The sequence below is a fragment of the Sorex araneus genome, chromosome 10 (assembly GCF_027595985.1).
Source record: "Sorex araneus isolate mSorAra2 chromosome 10, mSorAra2.pri, whole genome shotgun sequence".
Classification (NCBI taxonomy): Eukaryota; Metazoa; Chordata; class Mammalia; order Eulipotyphla; family Soricidae; genus Sorex; species Sorex araneus.
Genome location: NC_073311.1, coordinates 52,703,677 through 52,726,799, shown reverse-complemented (window position 1 = coordinate 52,726,799; position 23,123 = coordinate 52,703,677). Strand labels below are relative to the sequence as shown.

At 57.3% G+C, this 23,123-nt stretch overlaps 1 protein-coding gene across 1 annotated transcript in view; it reads right to left on the bottom strand.

The window, feature by feature from the left end:
- ETV6 (ETS variant transcription factor 6) overlaps nt 1-23,123 on the bottom strand; it is a 231,539-nt gene that overhangs the window by 208,031 nt on the left and 385 nt on the right. The gene's annotated exons all lie outside the window — the stretch shown is intronic.

The following is a 23,123-nucleotide window of genomic DNA, read 5'->3' as shown; positions in this document are numbered from 1 at the left end:
CAGAGCCAGAGACAGAGAGACAAAGAGACAGAGAGAGAGAAGAAAAGTGCCTGCCACAGAGGGAGACTGAGGCTTGGGGGTGGTGGGAGGGAAACTGGGGACACCGTCGGTGGGGAATGTGGTGAAGAGACGGCTGTTGGAACATTGTAGGACCAAAACATGATCATGAACAACTTGGTAACTGTATGTCTCACAGTGATTTAATTTTTTCAAAAAACTGTCACTACTTTAGGATGGCACATTTGACAAATTCCACCATTAAACGCAAATTCTGGCATGCCCCGTAGACTATCATAAGCATTAAAGCTCTTAACCTCCAGAGTTTTCATCTATTTTATTTATTTATTTATTTAAATTATTTAATCTGAGTGCTGAGATTAAATAAATATCCTAACTTAGGGGCTGGAGTAATAGCACAGCGGGTAGGGCGTTTGCCTTGCACTCAGCCAACCCGGGTTCGATTCCTGGCATCCCATATGGTCCCCTGAGCACCGCCAGGGGTAATTCCTGAGTGCAGAGCCAGGAGTAACCCCTGTGCATCGCCGGGTGTGATCCAAAAAGAAAATATTATATTTTCTAACTTAGAGAAAGCTCCCATTGAAACTAGAGTCCTTCCCCCCAACTGGCTGGCACGCACATGAAGGAGAGAGAAGAGGAGCTTTCAAGCCTTCACTCCATGAAGAACCATAAATGGGGACAGGGTTCGGGTGTCTGAAGCTCATGCTTTCATGCAGGAGCCCTGAGTCCCGAACCCCGACACCTCATGGTCCCCGTGATGCCACCTCACACACACTCACAGCGCTGTGACAAGACCAATCTCCAAGCATCGCCAGGGGTGGCCCCAAACCACCAAACAAGAACCACATGAACTACCTCATCCGCACTTATTATCAACTGGGAATGATCAGCCCCAAAAAAGCTGCCCCAAGATTGGTGTATTGGTGTTGCAACACCGTCGTCCTGATACAATTCTACGATAGACAGCTGTGTAAATCAGTGTCTTCATTTAAAAAAAATAAAGAATAAAAACTAAAAAAACAAACAAACAAACAAACAGTTGCCCCAAATCTACCTTTTACAAAATATTTATTTATTTATTTATTTTATTTATTTACTTATTTAGCTTTTGGGTCACACCCAGCAATGCTCAGGGGTTACTCTTGACTCTACACTCGGGAATCACTCCTGGCTGTACTACCGCTCCGGCCACTAAAACTACTTTTCTTCACCCGTGTCTGAAGGGCTGTCTTGACCCAAGTACCAGAGACTCACTCACTAGCACCGTAAAAACTAACGTCATCTCTGACTGGACAGCAACAGAGCCCAAGAAGGAGATAACTTAAGGGGGGGGGGGCGGGGGGGGGAAACCACAAACTGAACACGCCGAGAGGAATTCACTTTGCAACGAAAACGGCAATCTGGGGGTGGACCATGAGCAGGGCCAAATTCACCCAAAAAAGCAGAGAGAAGGGCGAGAGGAGACGGAGGGGAGGGGGGCCTGCGAGCCCCGAGCCCCCGTGCTAGAGCCCTCTCGGGGCGGCCCGGCCCGTGGGGACAGCACGTCTCGCAGGGGCCAAGGAAGGCAGGCGCGGGGACTCGGGGGAGGGACTCCTTTTATCCCGGCCCAGACAAGGCAGGTCCTGGACAGACCACCGACGGGCAGCCCGAGTGCCACCGCCTAACTTTAGCGGCGAAGGGAAAAGCAGGGCTGGGGGAGAGGGGGAGAAGGAGCCGGGGAGGCGGGAAGGGACGGGAGAGGCCGAGCTAATAATAGAGACAGAAGGAAACACTGCGCGGCGGGAGATAGCGCGGCCGGCCTGGGAATCGCTGGTAATTATCCTCTTGCACAAGAGGCTGCAGGCCAGGGCTTTGAAGGGGGAGGGGAAAGAAAGAAAAGCGAAAGTCCACACTCCCCACCCCCTCTCCTTCGGATCCGACTTTGAAGTCGCTCACAACAGGAGCTCGCTGGCCAAGGCTTGGGTGGGCCTGGTGTGGAGCAGCCTCCTGGGAGCAGGAGCAGGAGCAGGAGCAGGGTGCTGGGGGGGGGGGGGGCGGGGGGCGGAGTAGGTGCGCGTGGGGCTGAGCTCTCCGCCCGGGGTGAAAGCAAGAGGGGAGGAGAAGGGAGTTTGCAGGAGACTCTGAAAGTGTGTGTGCCCGAGGCCACCGACTCAGACCTCTGCAGGCTGAGCACGGCTGGGTGGGCCCTCGGGCCTTAGTGTCACAGCAGCCCTTCGGGAAGGCTGTGCACAGAAGACCCCCCCCCCCCACACACACACACACCTGGCTCTCCTGCATCTCCCAGTACCCGGCTTGCCAAGGAGCCAAGGGCGCAAAGAGGCACCACACACACACACACACACACACACACACACACACCTGGCTCTCCTGCATCTCCCAGTACCCGGCTTGCCAAGGAGCCAAGGGCGCAAAGAGGCACCCCCCACCCCCCGCCCACACACACACACAGAGGCTGCCCTGCATCTCCAATACACCGGCATGGGCCCAAAGAGGACACACACACACACACACACACACACACACACACACACACAGAGGCTGCCCTGCATCTCCAATACACCGGCATGGGCCCAAAGAGGACACACACACACACACACACACACACACACACACACACACACACACAGGCTGCCCTGCATCTCCAATACACCGGCATGGGCCCAAAGAGGACACACACACACACACACACACACACACACACACACACACACACACACACACACCAGCTGCCCTGCATCTCCCAGTACCCGGCTTGCCAAGGAATCCGGCCACACAGGCCCACAGAGGCCACCAGGGCCGACATCCTGCTGCAGATGGCCAGTGTGTTTGTCTAACAGGAGCGCACCTGGCGGGCAGGTCTTGTGCAACCTGATCCCACAGGGGAAAGTTCCTCCTGCTCTCAGCCCGCCAGGGCCGTGCCCTGAAGCAGGGCTTAGGTGTCCCGCCACGGCCCTCCGGAAGAAAGGAAAGCGCAGGGCCCAGCCCTGGGAAAGGGAAGCGGGTTCTGAGCAGAGCCGCGGGGGGCTGGCGGGGCCCCTAGCTCACGCGGCGATCCCCTCGCCAGAGGCCCGGGGGTCGGCGGTCCTGGGCGTCCCTCTAGGCTCCCCCTCACCCAGCCTCGCTCATCTCCCGCGACAATCAGAGTCAGCTGAGGAAGCAGAGCAGCGGCCCGTGTCCCGGCCTGGCCACGCCGTTGGGGAAACAGAGACGCTCTTTATCAGACCCGAGGCCCTGAGTCAGGGATCGGGGGGACAAAGTTTGTGACTGTGTTGTTGTTTTATTCTTTCTTTCTTTTTCAGGGGTTGGGCATGCAGGCCACTCCGAACTGTGCGAGGCAGGGAGAGGCACCTCCCGTCCCACCCTTCTCCGCCTTCCCATGGCTCTGGACCGGAGGGGAGGGTGAGGCTGCCTCCGGGCTGGGAGTTCTGCAGCCGCTCCCAGGGAGAGCCACGGCAGAGACCCCTGAGCCCGACTCCAGGCCTGGAATTCCGTGCAGAGCTCTGCGGCGGCCTCTGAGTAGAGTCAGGAGCAGGAAGCCAGGGGGCCCAGCTCCTGGCACCGGGGGGCTCAGCTCGCCACCAGGCCTGGGCAGGCCCGAGGGAGAGGGAGGAAGTGGACTGAATGGGAACAGCGGAAGGGAGAGACAGGAAGTGGCGGAAGGGAGAGCCAGGAAGCGGACGGGACGGAAGTGGCCAGGAGGGAGAGACAGGTAGTGGAGGACGGGTCAGCAACGGGGCCACATCCACCGGGGGAGGGTCAGCGGCGACGGGGAAGCCGTGAGAGCAGCCCGCTGCGTGCAGAAGAGAAGAGGAAGTGGAGTCTCCCCGGAGGGCATCCTAGGCCCCCCTCATGCCTCAGCAGCACCCCCAGAGCACACGGCCAAGGGTCCTGAGGGGGCTGAACTCCACCCTCCCCAAAGTGCCCCTCCAGGACCCTGGAGCCTTGGCGAGGACGAGAGAGGCCTGGGGACAGAGTCACCTGCAGCCCAGGTGACACCAAGGCCGGGAGGGTGGGGAAGCACGGCCCCTCCACGTGGGTGACGGTCTGGGGCACGGTCAGAGAGGCCTGGTGGCTCTGCCTGAGTTCGGGACAGCCCGGGAAGCCCGGGCTCTGGGTCCGAGTCTGAGACCCTCTCCCCTCACCTTCTTCCCCGTCATCCCTTTGTATCGGGGGGAAGAGATGCCAGGGAACGATGCTTCCCCGGCAGTGCTCAGGACGTCCAGAAAAGGCATCCGGGATGGGGCGGGAGCAACAGCACAGCGGGTCAGTGCATTTAGCCTCGCCCGGGGCCAACCCAGGTTCAATCCCCCGCATCCCAAGCCCTGCTGGGAGCCCTGCTAGGAGTGATTCCTGAGTGCAGGGCCAGGAGAAAGCCCTGAGCATCGCCGGGTGTGGGGCCCAACGTGAAAAAGTAAAAAAAATAAATAAATAAATAAAAGAAGCCAAAGGACCAGGGAACCAATAAAATGCGGGTGCAGGAGTTCATCAGGTGGTCTGGGACTGGGATGAAGGTACCAGAGGCAGCCTGGTGTGGAGGGGAAAGATGATTCTAGAAAAGCAAGCCTGAAAAGGGCCTGGCCTGCCCCGAGGAAGACTTGGGTCCCATCCAGAAGCACAGGTGCCAGAAAGGGACTGGCGCCACCAACTTTACATTCACAAAGCCCGATTCTGGTTGGAGGGGCGTGGGGAGGTGGCGGGACGAGGTCTCCGGGCCCCAAAGGAAGAGAGGGGTGGTCAGGAGAGGGAAGAAAGGCAGTCGGGGGGCTGGGAAAGACACAACATCAGCCAGGCCAGGGATCCCGTGGCCTGAGCCCGCCCGCGACGGGCGGGGCCCAGAGAAGGGTCATTCCTTGCTCGCCTGCACCCTGCAGGGCACGCGCCCTTCAGCCAGCCTCTGAAAACTGACAGCGGTGACTTGGCAGAACTTACCCTTACTGGCCTTCTCCTGGCTCTCGTCCCCAGCCACTCGCACCCACGACAATCCTGTTCCGCTCTGTCCTTAGAGGGTTAGAGAGACTCTTTCCACAGAAACCGCCCCCGCCCCCCAACCCAGAAAAGTCGGCATCTCTCCTGTTCACCAGCCCCTCCTGGCAGAATCTAACCTGCGTGGGGCATAGAGTAAATTAAAACAATAATAACAGGGGCTGGAGCAATAGCACAGCGGGTAGGGTGTTGGCCTTGCACGCGGCCAACCCGGGTTCGATTCCCAGCATCCCATATTGTCTCCTGAGCACCACCAGGAGCCTGAGTGCAGAGCCAGGAGTGACCCCTGTGTGTCACCAGGTGTGACCCAAAAAGCAAAAAAAAAAAAAAAAAAAAGGGCTGGAGCAATAGCACAGAGGGTAGGGCATTTGCCTTGCATTCGGCCGACCCGGGTTCGAATCCCAGCATCCCATATGGTCCCCTGAGCACCGCCAGGGGTAATTCCTGAGTGCAGAGCCAGGAGTAACCCCTGTGCATCGCCAGGTGTGACCCAAAAAGAAAAAAAAAAAAAAACAATAACAACAGGGGCTTTCCCGGGCCAGCGGGGGGGACACACTCTGGGGATTAGCAGAGAGACGCCTGGTTTCCTGAGACAACAGCAGCTACATGGCCAACGTGTGACACTCGAGTCCCCAGAGAGGGGTCTCCCTCACGGAGCAGAAACAGGCACAGGCCAATGGGAAAAGAACCGCGGTGAGATCAGACGAGGCCGAGGCACCCGGCTTCGAGGAACTCAGGAACCTGGGTCCGAGGTGGCCGCCCCTTGATCTCTGCGCTCGAGGCCCAACGCCGTGCAACAGCCTCGACCTACTCAGGCCAGCATCACCGACACGCCAGAGCTTTTTGAAGTCCGGTTGGGCCGGAGCCTGTGGCTGACCAGATGCCTCGTCATTCAGCTCAGCTTCAAGCAACAAAGCAGAAGAGAGCCCGGCATGGAGAGGCGGCTAACACAGGAGAGAACGTTCCAAAAGATCACCAACACACCACACACACACACACACACACACACACACACACACACACACACACACACACACACACACACATCTCTTCAGGCCACTCACCATCATGTGCCACACACACACACACACACACACAGATCTCTTCAGGCCACTCACCATCATGTGCCACACACACACACACACACACACACACACACACACACACCCCGGCTTGGAGAGGCGGCTAACACAGGAGAGAACGTTCCAAAAGATCACCATCACGCACCACACACACACTCACTCTCTCTCTCTCTCTCTCTCTCTCTCTCTCTCTCTCTCCAGGCCAACTACTCTGAAGCTGCACTATGGGGGCATCACCTTGATGGACCAGATCAGGGGAGACACTTTCACACCCCACCTGCTAACACCCCCAAGGTGCTGGGTAATAATCTATTTATGGCCCTTCCAAAATCCAGTCCTCAGATGTCAGCTGCACCCAGTACTGACATCCGCACCCAGTGCTCCTCCGTGCTGCCCCTGGATTCTTGGAAACTGTGGTTTGAAGGGACATGACAGAGCACAGGACCAATGTGACCACAGCTAACTAGTTGACCAGAGACCAGACTGATGTTGCTTGTGGCGTCTCTCTGGACACAGAGACACCACCAGTTTGGGAAAACTGGGGACAACGGTGGTGGGAAGGTGCAATGGTGGTAGGATTAGTGTTGGAAGACTGAATACCTGTAGCAAATCATCATGAACAACTTTGCAAACCACAGTGTTTATACAAAGGGCAGAGGAAAAAAATTACATATGTAGGCCTTGCCTATTTTATGGAAACTCCAAAATTTATTAGCACAGAATTATTTGGAAAAGCTTTATTACTGATAGGTGAGGCATGAGTATGACCCTAACAAGATCCAAATATCAAATAAAATTTAATAAAATGTATACCTTATATTCCAGAGTTGAAGACACGTCTATGGAAATGAGAACAGGCATTTTTATTTATTAAATGGTTTTCATTTATAGGAAAATGAAATAGGATGTCAATAGGATGACATAGGTCAAAATCACACAGTCGTCACAAGCTGGCTCTTACTGACCTATTTTCTGACCATTCCATTTGCCATTTCTCAAAGTACTGTTGGAATAAGCAATAGAAAGGAAATGTGTTTATGTACCTAAGGGGCAGGCTGGGGTTGGTGGAGGGAAGGTCCCGCTGGTGGTGCTGGAAAGCTAAATGCCTGAAACAACTGTCTAATTAACAACTCCGTAAATCACAGCATTTTAATAAATAGAAAAAGGAGACACTGCCGGTGTCCCCAGGGCCCCCCAAACCCTTCCACAGAGTATTCGCTTCCCAGCCAGGGGGAGGCTGACCGCAGCCTGTCCTGGCAGCTCAGGGGCCTCCCCAGCAGGTCACCCCACTCGGGCGCACCCCCTACAAACTGCCAGAGGGAACGGAGGTCCCCAGGAACCTCAGGGTGCACCTGGGAGCTGCACAGAAGCCCAAGCCAAGCTCCTCGGGACAGGTGAAAGGACACGGAGGATATGGGAGCCCTTTTCCCCTCGAGGCGGTGATGAGACAACAGGACTCAAGAGCAATGGGTTTGGGAGCGAGTGAGTGAGGGAGCAAATGAGTGAAGGAATGAATGAGCGAGTGAATGAGCAAATGAATGAGAGTGAGTGAACGAGTGAGTGAGAGCAAATGAGTGAGTGAGCAAATGAGTGAGGGAGCGAGTGAGTGAGTGAATGAGCAAATGAGTGAGTGAATGAGTGAGTGAGTGAGGGAGGGAGGGAGCGAATAAGTGAGGGAGCGAGGGAGGGAGGGAGGGAGCAAGTGAGTGAGGGAGGGAAGAAGCGAATGAGTGAGTGAGTGAGTGAGTGAGTGAGTGAGTGAGTGAGTGAGTGAATGAGTGAGGGAGTGAATGAGTAAGGGAGTGAATGAGTGAGTGAGCGAGTGAGTGAGCAAGGGAGTAAATGAGGGAGCGAATGAGTGAGTAAATGAGCGAATGAGTGAATGAGCGAATGAGTGAGCGAGTGAGTGAATGAGTGAGTGAATGAGTGAGTGAGCGAGTGAGCCAGTGTGTGAGCAAGTGAAGCTTCTTGGTTGAGGCTGGGGCTCCTGGGCGGGACTCAAGCCAGTGCCCCTCCGCACCCCCAAAACACAGCGATGAAGCCCCTTCAGCGCTGGGAGCTTAAAGCTCGGCCCTCGGGGGACCCGAGAAAGCTTCCTCTGAGGCCTGGCGGTGCGGAGCCATCGCCCAGCGCACGCCCGCGTGATGAGGCCACTGATGTCCCCCCGTGAGCAAAGGGCGGAGAGTGGAGTCCCCCCTCCGCACCCCGAGTCTAACACGGCTGCCCCACACGCGCAGAGAGGGCCTCGATGGGGGAGAGAGAGAGAGAGGGAGAGGGAGAGGGAGAGGGAGAGGCAGAGGGAGAGAGAGAGGGAGAGAGAGAGAGAGAGAGAGAGAGAGAGAGAGAGAGAGAGAGAGAAGAGAAACCCCCACCTCGGCAGCCAGCCACGCCGACACTTGTCCCGCTGTGCCCGGGGCAGGGAGAGCACCGCCAAGAGGAGTAAGAGACGAGAACCCTATGAACAGGGGACAGCAGTGACCAAGTGTCAGCAGAGGCCGGCCAGCCCACGGGCAGCGCTACAGTCAGTTCTTCCCCGCAATCTGCCGGGGAACTGAGCCGGCCGGTCGGTGTCCACCCGTCAGGCGGGGGAACCGGAACCACCGAGCAGGGCTCCCGGCCACGCGCCCGCATCAGAACCAGACGCGCTGCGAACTCCGTGTCCCGGGACCCGGGTGTGAAGGAAGACTCACCCACCCACACCTCTGCCACAGACACCCCTCTGGGGCTGGCAGGGCCCACTGGCTGGCCACGGACACACACACACACACACACACACACACACACAGAGGCATCACTCGGCATCTCGACACATGTCTGCAGGCAGACGCCATCTGGGAAAAGCCATCTTCTGCGGACAGAGGCCTAAGTCCCGGGTCTAGCTCTGCCCCGATGCTGGGGCAACCCTGGGGCATGAGTAAGTGTCTTGCCATGGAGGTACAGACCCCCCCTGATGCCACTAGGTGCCCAGCCTGAGACCTAACTGGACCCCAGGACGCTCCTCCCAGCTTTACTACCTTCACGATCCCCTCCTGCTGACCAGGAAAAGAAAAAAGGACTTGAGGGATCGTCTCTGCACTCTCCCGAGCCGCCAACATTCTCCAAGCGTGAACCTGGCCTGACCCCCCGCTGGCTTGTGCCAGCTGACCAGTGAGCGAGCGAATGAGTGAGCGAGTGAATGAGCAAATGAGTGAGCAAATAAGTGAGGGAGAGAATGAGTGAGTATGCGAGTGAATGAGGGAGCAGGTGAGGCGGGGGTGCCCTCCCCGCCCCGCCCATGCATGCTCAGGGCAAGTCTCTGCTCCTCTGCCCCCCCAGGGAAGGTTCGGGCAGCCCTCTGCCCTCCCAGCCCCTGCGGCCTCTGCTTCCACCTCGCCCAGAGGTGGCGGCGTCAGAAGGCAGACGGGGGCAAGGACGGGGCGGCAAGGAGCTGGCAGCCTGCCAGGAGATCCTGAGACGTCACCAGCCACATCGGCTCAGTCGGGTCCCCAAGACGGGGGGCAAGAGACTTACCCAGACAGCAGAGCCCCGTGCGAAGGCCATTCCCGGGGCACTAGCTCCACAGGCGCTCGGGGACCTGTGACCACACCCAGCCCCCCAGGCCACGACTGTCTGTCAGGGCCGCTCAGCAGCGTGTGGTCCCGGGGCTCCCGGTCAAACCCACTCCAGCGCTTCCTTGTTTGGTCCCTCATCACCCGGCCTCAGCGGGGAAGCCGGGAAGGGATTAAGGCACGTGCCTTCCTGTGCGTGCGACTAGGAAGATCCTGGGACCTCGTGGCCTGAGCATCACTGGGTGGGCACCACCAGGCTGGCCTGGGTCAGTAATTCCCAGCACAGCCAGGCCCGGCAGCACCACCCAAAACGGGAACACCGCCAGGACCCAGGAGCACCGCCAGGTCCCAAGAGCTATATCAGGTCCAGGAGCACCCCCAGGCCCCAGGAGCACCCCCAGGTCCCAGGAGCACCTCCAGGTCACAGGAGAGCACCTCCAGGCCTGAGCAGCACTACAACCTCAAGCCCTCACTTTGACCCACTGGTCAAGGTGGCAGAGAATGGCAGGACAGCAATCCCAGGCCGCCAACACGCTGCCTGGGAGACTTTTCATCCACCCCCACCAAAAAAAAAAAAAAAAAAAATCAGAGCTGGAGTGACAGCACAGCGGGTAGGGCGTTTGCCTTGCACGTGGCCAACCCAGGTTCGATTCTAGCATCCCATATGGTCTCCCCAGCACCACCAGGAGTAATTCCTGAGTGCATGAGCCAGGAGTAACCCTGTGCATCGCCGGGTGTGACCCAAAGTATAAAAATATCTTTTCATATTTTAAAAAGATAAATAAAATAAAATCACCCACTTCTCCGGAGCAAAGGGGGAGAGAGCAGCCACCGAACGGACCAGGGTGCCAACCCTCCTGGTGTCCATTTCTCCTGCCCAGGAGACAGCTCTCCCTTTGTGCTGGGCACCCCGGGCCCCGGGGCTCTCTGTGGCTGGAGCACCTGGCTCCGTCAGACGCCACGCGGGGAGCCTTGGGGGAGGGGGAGGAAAAAGGCCTGGAAGTACCATAAGGAGAAGACAGACTCGGGTGGACAGGCCCTTCCTTCCCTGCTCCAGCTCCGCAGTCAGGCAGGGTCTCGGGACCCCCCCACCCCCCTAGCCCAGCCCATCTTACCTCTGGGTCCCCGCCTCCAGCCGCCCCCGTGCAGAGCTAGCCACAGAACCGACTATTCATGACAGGGCTGGGGACGAGACTCCTGCTAATTGTCACCTGGCCTGGACTTAACCCCACTGCCGTGCCCAGAGGGCCCACCCGAGCCCTCCCCCTTTCTTCCTGGTCTCCCTGCTGACCCACGACCTCCTGAACCCATACTCTGACTCAGGAGCAAGCAGCAGGAGTCACTTGGGGGACACGCAGGCGGCTCTGTGGGGGCTGGGCGCTTTGTAATTACGGGGCTGAGTTCCAGCTACAGCTCTTCCGGGAAGGCCACGAGACGCGGCCTCGGTGCTTTGGGAAGTCAGTGGAACCGGGGTTCCCCGCCCCCTTCCCCAGGGAAGGCTCCCAACAACGGCAGCAGCCCCGGCGCCAGGCTGATTCACTCAGGGTGCCCCAGAGGGGGACGGGTGAGACCCCTCCCCACCCCCAAAGGTCCCAGCCCCGGCAGCCAAAACGCTCCAGTTCTCAACGGCCACCCCGCGCGCGGCCGCTCTCCGCAAGCTCGGGTCGAGCCTCACCCGTGAGTCAACCTTTTCCTGGACCGCACAGCCGCAAATGCAGCCACACGACACTTCACAGGACCACCGGACCCAAGGACCAAGAGTACCGCGCCACATTCGATGGGATTCAAAGTAGAAGGCAACCAACCTTAGAGTGAAATAGTACATCATTTCAGTTCCACTTTGGGGCAGGGACTGGGGTTCTGGATGGAAACACCCGAAATATGGTGGTGGGAAGGTGTCACGGTGGTAGAATTGATGCTTGAATGAATATTAAACGTAATCAAATATTGTGAACTACTTTATGAAATAACAAGATGAAAAAAAAAAAAGAAAAACGGTAGTGAGCCTGCCCCATCATGACCCACCGGTTTTGGGGGGCAGGAGACAACTGAGCGGACGCCCCCTGGTCTCTCCCCACTGCGAACCTCGCTCCCTGGGGCCCACAGCGGCCTCCTGATCTGGGAGGAAGAGGCAGTGCATGTGCCCTCCCTCCACCGGGCCCACTCTGGTCACCACCCTTACACCAAGGACAATCCAGGAGCCAGAGCTCAGGCCCTCATAGCTACTGACCCCTCTGGCTTCTTCAACTGCTTCTGGATTCGAATCCACCGAGCATCCCCACGCCTGCTGGCCCTGGACACTGGGAATGCGCGCACACACACACACACACACACACACACACACACACACACACACACACACCACGGAACTGTGTCAGGCCACCAAGGCAGTCCCAAGAACAGACGACGCTCCCTTTCAGGATTCCGCTCTGCTCCCAAATAATGAGCATCTGCATAAACAAGCGGACCCCTGGATAGGTCCGAATAATAGCGCTGGGGGGAGCCCCCGTGCAGCTCCTTCCAGGCCTTCCTTTGGAGGGGCTATTCCTACCGCGCCACCCCACCCACCTTCTTTCATCCCTGGACACTTACTCAGGGCCGTCATTGCTTTTCCTAAGAATAAGTCACTGTAAGATGCAAGTGGGGCTCCGGGCTCGTGGCTCCTATGGCTGCGATTCCATCCACGTCACATCAGAGCTCGGGCGCGAGCCCGGCCCGGGACACTCAATGGGGCGTCGGCAGGCGTGCTGGGCAGCGGCCAGCGTGGGGCGCCAGGATCCGATCGGGACACTCGGTGGACTCAATTCAGCCACAACTTGAATCTGCCGTGTGTGCATGAAAGCCAAGCCCACCCGCGTCCCCACCTCCGTGCACTCGGACACATGAAGGAGGCAGAGCAGCACAGGGCTCCACCCCCTCAGGCCGGGAGAGGGATGGGACTTAAAAGGAAAAAAAAAAATCCGTATGCAGGTCAGAGAGAGAGTCGAGGGGGTCCTTGCATGTGGCGAGCCCCTGTTCAATCCCTGGCACTGAAGGGCCCCAGCAGTGCTGGAGCCTGCGGCCACAGGGGCGTGACTCCGGGGATTGGGGGGAGGGGGATGGTTCCCTTCCACCTCGGTAGACTAAATAAATGAATAAATAACTACAGGGCGAGGCCCTGCACCAGCCTCCCCACCCCACCAGCCCCCCCCCCCCCCCCCACATCTCTCTTCCTCACTGCCCCGGGAGAGGAGCTGAGAGGGTCAGGATGGATTTGAAGGAATTCCAACCTGGGAAACAGGATCCCACTCACCCCCGCCCCCATCCCCCAGCAGGATGCAAGACTGGACCTGTCCTCTGCAGGCCACCACTCGCCAGACAGCGCACCACTCGCCAGACAGCGGTTCCCCGGCTGATCTGGCTAACCACCTTCTTTTCAGAAAAAAAAAGGAGAAAAAACACAACTCGGGGGGCCCCCTTGGAAAATGGACCTTGCTTAAGTGAGCAGACACAAAGCCCACCCCCACTGCTCCAGGAGCTACAAGCCTTCTCCTCTCGACCCCCCCACATTGCTCCAATATCACCCCTCCCCCTCCCCCCTCCCCCCACCCCTGCGCCGGGGAGAAGGGATGGAGAGGAAGTACCGCACAGGCCCACTCTGGGAGGCACTTACGGAAACCAGCTTACAGCCAAGAACCCACGGGCAACACGGGACAGAATCACATGCAAATGCCCGTCTGAACAGAGGTGACGGGAATGACCCCACGGCCACGCTGCTGTCACGAGCAGTGTCTGTGGCCAGCACCACAATAGGACGCTGAGTCCTTCTCAGCACCTTTGGGAAATGAGCGCCCGACTCCTGTGGACGCAGGGAAAACGGTCCCCAAGGAGCATCCGTGTGCGGGCAGGCTTACCGCAGGACTCTCCCCAGGGCTTGCTGGCCAGGGTCTCTCACAGACAGCTGTGCACCTGACCGACTGAACCTTTTATTTATTTTCAGTTCGGGGGCCACACCTGGCGGTGCTCAGGGCTTACTACTACTGGCTCTGTGCTCAGGGATCACGCCTGGTGGGCTCGGCGGGGCCATACGAGGTGCCGGAGATGGAACCCAGGCCAGCCACATGCAAGGGCGGCCCCCTCCCTGCTGTGCTGCTGCTCTGATCCCCAATCTTCACCTTTTAAAGCTTATTCCTGGAAGCAGCGAGACAGCACGGGGGTGCCTGCCTTGTGTGCGACCGTCCCCACTTAAGCGTCAGCGCCACATACGATGCCTGGGACAACACCAGAAGCGACTCCTCGACACTGCCAAGAGTGACCCAAAAACCAGAAAGGGGAAAAAAAAAAAAGTCATTTTACATCACCTACTTCTTTTTTTTTTTTTTGCTTTTTGGGTCACACCTGGCGATGCACAGGGGTTACTCCTGGCTCATGCACTCAGGAATTACTCCTGGCGGTGCTCGGGGGACCATACGGGATGCTGGGATTCGAACCCGGGTCAGCTGCATGCAAGGCAAACGCCCTACCCACTGTGCTATTGCTCCAGCCCCTCACCTACTTCTTTTTGTGTGTGGAGGGGAGATGGGGGTTAGGTCACATCCCGAGATGCTCAGCGGTCACTCCTAGCAGTGCTCGGGGGATCATACAGGGTGCCAGGGATCAAACCCAAGTCAGCCATGTGCAAGGCAAGTGCCTTGCTGCTGTACTATCACTCCAGCCCCACAGCACCTACTTCTGTTACGGAACTTTCTAAGTCACGCCGTGTGCTTTACTCACTTCTTAAATTCCGCCCTGAACACAGATGTCATCATCACGGCTCACGCCACAGTCACCCTCGGAAATTACACTCGGGCCGGAGCCACAGTACAGCAGGTACGACAATTAGCGGGCACATGCCAACCCAGGCTCAATCTCCGCACCCCAAATAGTCCCCCACGCCCCACCAGAGTGATCCCTGAGCACAGATCCAGGAGTAAGCCCTGAGCACAGTTCAGGGGGTAGCATTTAAAAAAAAAAAAAAAAGGAGGGGGGGTTAAAAGTCTGAGTCGGAAAAACTGAAGCTCAGCTCTGCGAATTCCGGTGGGCTTTTCCATCAACTCCCCTCCACATCTGTGAATGCTCTGAAAATACTTGCCCAGCCAGAATCGCTCACTCTGACTCTGGCTTGTCTACACGAGTGTCGTGACGGCAGGAAGCAGTTTCCCTGCCGCTGGACACAGTTCTTCCTGGGGAGAAACGTGGACTCTGCACCCTTCCTCCCTCTCGGGTTGGCCTGGCCTGGCCGCTCTCTGCTGCCTTCCCTCTCTCCGCCCCTTCCCCAGAAGCTTTTCAGAATCCAGGCAGGAGAAAGTTTCCCCACGCAGAACCAGGCGGGTGGGGACAGGCCAGCAGGAGAGAGAAAAAGGGGGAGGGGGGGAATCCTGGGTGGCAGGAGATCTGCAAATGGGCTCCTAGAGCTCACGCGGTACCCACGCTGTGTACCAAGCGAACCAAATGCACGGTGAAGGCGCTCGTGGGTTGCAGGAGCACTTTCCAGGAAAACAAAGCCGCGGGAAGACACAAGATGGGCCAAGGGCTGAGTCCGGGCAGGTGAGAGGACCCTTGGCCTTCCTCCACCCGGCCAAGGAAGAGAGAGAGAGAGAGCGGCAGAGAGGGAAGGGGCCGGAGAGAGCACAGCAGACAGGATGCTGACCTTGCACGCGTCTGACCCGGGCTTGGCACCATCTAGTCCCCGGGGTTCAGCCCGGAACAATCTCTGAGCACGAAGAGCCCTGAGCACCACTGAGTGCTCAGCACCCCTCCCTCCCCCCCAAAAAAAAGAGAGAGAGAGAAAAAGGGTGAGGAGCAGAGAGGTGGAGAGGGTTCTGAGAAGAACAGGAAGTGCCCAAGACACAAACTCCTGCAGGACGGAGCACGGCCGGGAGAACACCGGGACAGCTACGAGAACCAGAAGGGCTGGCCAGGGTGAGGCGGGACGTCCCCGGCACCAGGCGACTCCGACCCCTCCGCCCCCTTCAGGGAACAGAGCAGGAAGGACATTCAGGCGCTGGGAACAGCAGCTCTGCACAATTCCAGGTGCTGCGTTCCCCTTGGTGCCCGCGCACACGGCCGAACTGGGAACAAGGGGGGGGGGCTGGGGAGTGCCCGACCCGGCCGCATGTGGCAGGGGAGGGGGCCTTGCTTAGCATCCCCACTTTCGGGCTTCTTGTTGGTAAACGGGGGGAACAGACGTGCACCCCTGGGAGTCGTGAAGACTAACCAGAGCAGGCGGAGGGGAGGGGCTCAGGGACCGGCAGGCAGCGGTGCTCAAGTCGGTCGGGATGAGGCGGCCGAGGAAGAGGAGGAGAAGGGGAGGGGCAGGCACGAGGGATGCTCAGCCTGGCCCCGAGAACTGAGGAAGTCAGAGACGCCCCGTGTCGAGGGGGGAGGGGGAGGGCACACAGAGCCAACGCAGGGGCACGCCTTGCCCCGTCTGCCTCCCCCGGCCTGCCAACGCCCGCAGGCAGCCCGCCCGCCTCTACGAACTCCAGATCGGGAGCACAAAGGCCGTGTGTTTTCACTCTCGTAAGGACAGAGGGTCACCAGGCAGATTAAGGGCGCAAAGCATGCATTTGTGGTGATAGCTCAACGCTGAAGGACCGGTTTTCAGCCCACAGAAACTCTCGTTTCTAACCCACAGGCCGCGGGGCCGCTCTGCCTCTGCAGCAGCCCGTCCTGGGATGCCCCGGGAAGCAACACTCGCCAGGGCTGCTTCTGGAAGCTCAGAAATCCCAACCCCGCCTCCCCGGGTCTCACACGCTGGGCCTGGCAGGCGGACGGGGTCAACGCCAGGGACCCCTTCCCGGCGTGGGAACGGAGTCAACTCCCAACTCCTCCCTCTCCAGCGGCACACGGGCTGGTCGCTTCCTCGCATCCCGTAACAAACCCAGGGGCTCTGTTCGGAAGACAAACTCCAGGGCGTCCTCGAAGCAGCACTCACGGAGGAAAAGCTGCCGCTGGGAGCCCCCCCGCCCAGCAACGCGAGGGGCTCAGCTGACACTGAACCCCCTTCAGCGGGGTGGAGGCGTCGAAGCGCCAGGGTGAGAGGCTGTGGGGAAATTCACCCGTCCTTCCGCTGACTCCCACAGCTCCCTGGCTGCCTCCACCTTCCCCGGGGTGAACAAACTCAAGAGTTGGAGAATCGGGTTCCATGCTGCCTTCTGCGGGTGCCTAGATCAGGGGAGATTTTCCCCGGGACTTCATGGCTCCTCCAGGCCCAGCTGCCCATGTCCCAGCTGATGCTGCCCAGGGCAGCAGTGACCTTGGCTGCTCCTGGCTGAGAGAGGACGGAGGCCCTAGAAGGCCCCGCCCCCTACGCCAGAGAGAAGGGGGGGGCTGCAGCCCACCAAAGGTGATTTGGAAGAACCGTGTCCACCAGAGGAAATCTTAGTCACAACAGGCAAGAGATACACAGGACCACTGACAGAAGACAGGGTTAAAGAAAAGGGGTCCCGTACCCCGCAGTGGAATAGAACACAGCCTCGAAAAAGGAAAGGCAAGTGGCCAAAAACAGTTGGTGAGGCACTTGCCTTGCATGTGGCCACTCTGGCCAAGACCCTGGTTCTTCCCCAGCACCCCACTGGGTTACCAGATCCCCACCAAGAGTGACCCCCGAGCACAGAGCCAGGAGTAAGACTTTGAGCACTGCCAAGGTAGCCACAAAAAAAATTTTTTTAAATACTCTCTGAGCAACGATACACGTGAAACTTCCATCATGCAATCATGCAGTGTAGCTTCCACTGAAAGGTAAAGAGCAAAACAGAAACGAATGAGGTGAGAGAGCGAGCACAGGGAGGCGCTTTGTCTTGCATGCCACCAACCCCAGTCAGACCCCGGTCCGATCCCCGGCAACGCAAATGATCCCTTCAGTACCACCAGGGGGGACCCCTGAGCACAGAGCCAGGAGTTAAGCCCCGAGTACAGCCAGGTGTGGCCCTGAGCACACCAGCCCAACAACAACAACACAAAAAAATCACCACAACCTGCATAGATTCCACTCTCATGAAGCCTCTGGAATAAACTCAGTCAAAATCGTAGAAACGGGAAGGAGAAAGGGGGTGAGCTGGGGTTGGGGAGGGGAAATCAGTGAACACAGTTTCCGCGTTTCAGTGTTGTGAAGTGAAAAAGTTCCAGAGCTCTATGGCCAAGCCAGAGGGTTGTAGCAGGCTTGGAATCCCTGAAGCAGCCCACCTGAGGAGACCTGAGGAACACACTTGCTTCCCTCATTTAAAAACATTGAGGGGTGGAGCTAGAGCAATAGCACAGCTGGTAGGGCGTTTGCCTTGCACACGGCCGACCCGGGTTCGATTCCCAGCATCCCATATGGTCCCCTGAGCACGGCCAGGGGTAAGCCCTGTGCATCACTGGGTGTGACCCAAAAAGCAAAATAAATAAATAAAATAAAATAATACAAACACTGAAGGGAGGGGCAGGTTCGAGTCCAACACACAGCCTGCCTGTCTGCCCCCCCCCCGCCCCCAAGCCTTAACTACTTCCTCTTCTCGCAGCTCCCTGTCGCCCTGGGCGCCCCCTCACCAGCTTCCTGGGCACATACCTCCGTGCCCTCAGACCAGCTGGCTGGTGATTAAAATGGACCAAGCAAGGAAGTGTCGGCGAGAGCACAGCCTATTGTATCGAATTTCCTTGGCCTTTTATAGGGGCGCACCCGGAAGCCGGCCTGGTCCCAAGCGGCGGTGACCCCTGAGCCCCAGTGCTCCCACACACTCAGGTGCCGGGGCCGGGCCATGGCGGAGGCCGGCCACCTCGGAGTGTTTCCAAGCTCCCTGGATGATCGGAGAACCCGGGGGGGCCTCGGGAGCCCGCTAGTCCCAACTTCTGGCACGAGCCCTCTCAAAGCGCCTTCTTGTCTCCTGGACTCGGTTACTTTCTCCGTTTAGACCCAAAGCTATTTGTGGGGGTGCGGGGAATGTATTCAAAGAATAAGGCTCAAAGGTAACAACACACGTGTTGTGTGTGCAGGAGACTCGAGACCCATGCCCGGGATAGCAAAAGCACAGCAACCGCATTCGTAATCATACTTTGCCCAACCAAACCCTCCCACTGGTCGGCTCTGGGCCACCCGTGCCCACAAAGAGCCAGGTGGCCAGCTGGACGCTCGGGCCAGTCCATTTAAGCTGGTGCTAAGGACCCCCTGAAACACACGGGCAGAGACCTCGTTCCAGGCCTTGCTTCCGCCCTGCAAGCGTCGCTGAGAAGCAGGTGCCCAGCGGAGTGAGAGGACACAGAGATGACCATCGCGAAACCGAAGGAGCCGAGTCCGGCAGGGGCACACCCCGAGAGCGTCCCGGCACGCAGCAAAATCCCACGCGGTTGTATTTGGCGAAGAGAGCAGAGCGGGGCGGGCAGGGGCTGCGGCCACACGGCCAGGTGCTCCGTGCCCGCCGGGGCCGTGACCACTTTCCGCCGCAACTTGGCTGAACTTAAAGCTGAACAGGTGACCTGAAGGTGAAGGAAAAGACAGTCTCTCCCTTCCTCCCGTGACCAGCCCAGGCTGCCACGATCACCTACAGAGGACGGGCTACTAGAGCGAGGTGACCCTGTCCTTACACTGAAAACCCCAAAAAGGCCAGAAAGACAGACACACACACAAACACACAGAGCAGACACACACACACACAAACACAGACAGATACACACAAACACAGAGAGACAGACAGACACACACAGAGAGACACACACACAAACACAGATACACAGAGACAGACAGACACACACACAGAACACACACTAACACACACACAGACTGACAGACACACACAGAGACACATACAAACACAGAGACAGACACACAGACACACACAGACACACACACAGCAGACACACACACACACAAACACAGACAGATACACACAAACACAGGGAGACAGACACACAGAGATACACACAGACAGACACACACAGAACAGACACACGCACAGAGACAGACACACACACACAGAACAGACACACACATACACACAGAGACTGGCAGACACACAGAGACACATACAAACAGAGACAGACACACAGACACACACACAGAGCAGACACACTAACACAGGCATACACACATACACACAGAGACACACACACAAATACAGAGACAGACAGACACAGAGCAGACACACACACAGAGACAGAGACACACACAAATACACACAGAGAGACACACACATACACACAGAACAGATACACACTAACACACACACATACACAGAGACTGTCAGACACACACAGAGACACACACAGACACCACAGACATACACACATACACAAACACAGAGACAAATACACACACACAAATACAGAGACAGACAGACACACACAGAGCAGACACACACACAAAGACAGACACACACACAGAGACAGACAGAGAGAACACTTAGGCCCTGAGGGGCTCAGCAATGACCTGAGTGGGCCGGGTGGGCCCGCCACTCTTCTCTGGGAAAACCTGGGCCTGGCGTGAACCCCTCGGAGCAGGGTCCCGCACCAGGCCACCCGCACCAGGCCGACAGTCCTCACTCAGGAACTGAGAAACTTTCGCCTTGGAAGTCCCGTCACCACCTGCCCCGCTGTTTCAGAGAACAGCCACGGCTCAGGAGCAAACCCAGGGGCCAAGGAGACGGCACCGCAGGCAGGAGGCACACCGTGCCCACAGTCAACCCAGCACCCCCTCGGGTCCCCCAAGCCCACCAGGAGTGACCCCTGAGTGCAGAGCCAGGAAGCAAGTCCTGAACATCGCTGGGCGTGACCCCCCCTCAAACAAAACCAAAATAAAACAAAATAAAGAAGTAACCCAGCCCCTCCCTCCAGCAGCCCCTGTCTCTCTGCCCAGGCACCTCCGTGGTCCCTCGCAACTGGGGCTGAGACATTCCCGGCCTGCGAGGAGTGGGAGCGAGTGAGGAGGGTTTCGGCGGGGGGTCCCCGGCCGGGCCCCCCCCATGCAGAGCCTCTGCCCTGCAGCCGCCTGGCCTCGAAAGCTTCAGACCTTCACTCCCCATGGCACAGGGCAGCAAGCAGGACTCCGCCAAGCACCCAAGGACTAGCTTGGAGGTGTCCAGCAAACACGGCTTATTCCGCAGTCACTCCGCCACATCCCAGGGGCTTGCAGAACAGCCCCCCGCGCCCCCGCACACGCTCCGACCACCTCTTCAGATGGCCTGGAACAGTCCCAGCTCTGGATCTCCGGCTCTCAGCACTGGAACGCAGCCGAGACTTAAACAAACTCTGCAGGGGAAAATCCACACCCCCTACCCGCCCCAAAGGGGTCCTCTCGGGCTAAGCAGAGAGTCGGTCCAGGAGGGGTGCCTAAAGAAGCCCAAATAAGGCGGGGGAGGCCCAATTACATAGAAAAGGAGAGACACGAGGCATGAAACAGGCACCTAAGAAGATTAGGAGGCCAGCAGTAAGGGGGTGGGCGAACGACAGGCCAACTCTGCCAGCCAGTCCAGGAGGGGGTTGGCAGGTTGTGTGTGTGTTAGAGGCTGTGATACTGGTCTCAGAGACACAAGGCACTCCACAGCACTCCTGCCGGCCACATTCCACACAGCCCACCGCAAGAGAGGGGGCCGGCTGAGTCGCTTTGGAAGAGGCAATAAGAAGAGCCAACAGATAAACATTTGCTTGGCTTTTTTTTTTATTTCTATTTTTACGCTTTTTTTTTTTTTTGCAGCTCACACGCTAAACTCACTACCCTATCGTTGTCCCTTCCCTGTTTTCCTGATAGCAAACTGACTGTCGTCATTCTGCAAAAGAGAATTTTTTTGTGCTGTATTTTATTTCGTTACCTCTCTTTGGGTAAGGAAATGTCAAATCGATTCATTAAGTCACGACATGATCAGTACCGGAGAGTTTGGCACAGCAATGAAAGTTTCTAACAGACCTGAAGGGCTCCCCAAGTTCTTTACTCTTTGACACCCCCCCTCTGTCAATACCCACTGGTCTGGCCAAAGGGACACGAAATACAGAACTCCCAAGTTTCCCTGGGCACTTCGGTAAGACAGAAGGGAAAAAAAAAAACCAAACGTGGGGCCGAAGCGACAGTGCAGCGAGTACGGGGTTTGCCTGGCACATGGCTGACCCAGGTTCAATCCCAGTGCCCCATATGGTCCCCAGAGCACAGCCAGGACAGAGCCAGGAGTTACATGCTGAGCACTGCTGGGTGTGGCCCCCAAACAAACAAACAAAAAAAAACGAGACTCAACTTTTAGGTTCACTTCAGCCCTACCTCGAACCCAGGAAAATCATCCCTGATGAGAAGAGGCTAGATCTAGCCCAATTATGAAAACCTAGTAAGCAAATATAACAAAATGCTGTTTCCTCTGCCCAGACCCCAGGGGAAAAGCAGTGGTAAAACAGAAAAGGTTTGTCAAATTCCCTGCAGGAGAAACCGGGTCATGTCTTCATTGTTTCTCTACCTTGGACACTCCATGAACACGAACACACACACACACACACACACACACACACACACACACACACACACAGGGCCCCAGCCCAAAATAAACTTCAGCGGCTCTCCCAGTCAGCTGGCTTTTCCTCCCCGGGTTACTGATAGAACAGAGAAATGAATAAAAGCACATAATAAATAAACGGGAAATAACTGGGCGCCAGGAACGAATCATTCTGCCTCCTCCCGGTGGCCAACTTTACAACAACTTTTTCAGAAGCAACAAACCACCTTTACAGACACAAAAATACATGCACCAACAGAACTCAGAAGCCAGGCTCTGTGTTTGCAAACATCCACCAGCCCGCACTCACTAAGCTTCAAAACACAGCCAGAAAACCCGGGTTGCTCTCAGCTCCCAGAGCTCTCTCTCCTCTCTGCTCTGTCAAACAGGGAAGGTCATTTTGCCCTGGTCACTAAGATGAATCCTCTTCCCCCTGGCCAGGGGAGTTTTCTACTTGGGGACTGTGCGACTTTCCTAGGCACCAGAGTCAATAACCATTCAGCTACTTGGCTCACCTTGGTTGAAACGGTAAAAAAAAAAAAAGAGAGAGAGAGAGAAATTCATTGTGCAATGCCCAAGGAAAAAAAAAAAAGCTGACACCGGGACTGTCTCTCCGACAACGCTTGCGATTACAGCAGAGAAGGAGGGAGGGAAAAAAAAAAATCCTAACCTGATCAGACCCGAGAGTCCTTCTAATAAAGAATCAATTCCATCCCCACGACAGACTGCACAATTTTCCCCTACCTCCCCCCCCACACACACCCCTCCCCACTTAGGGCGACCACCCTCCAAAACAAAAGTTACATTGGAGTCACATGGTAGGAGCCGGAGTAGGGCGCTGGGTTGGTTGGGTTTTGTTGGGTTTTTTTTTAAGCGTACTAATTACGGGGGGTGTTTGGGGGTTTCCAGAGACAACTCGGGATCCTCTTTGACCAACGGTAACTGGCATTTCCTTGTTCAAAAACAAACGCGGGTGGCTGGGTGGGTGGGGGGCCGAGGAGCACAAGAGGGGGCTTGGTTGGAGG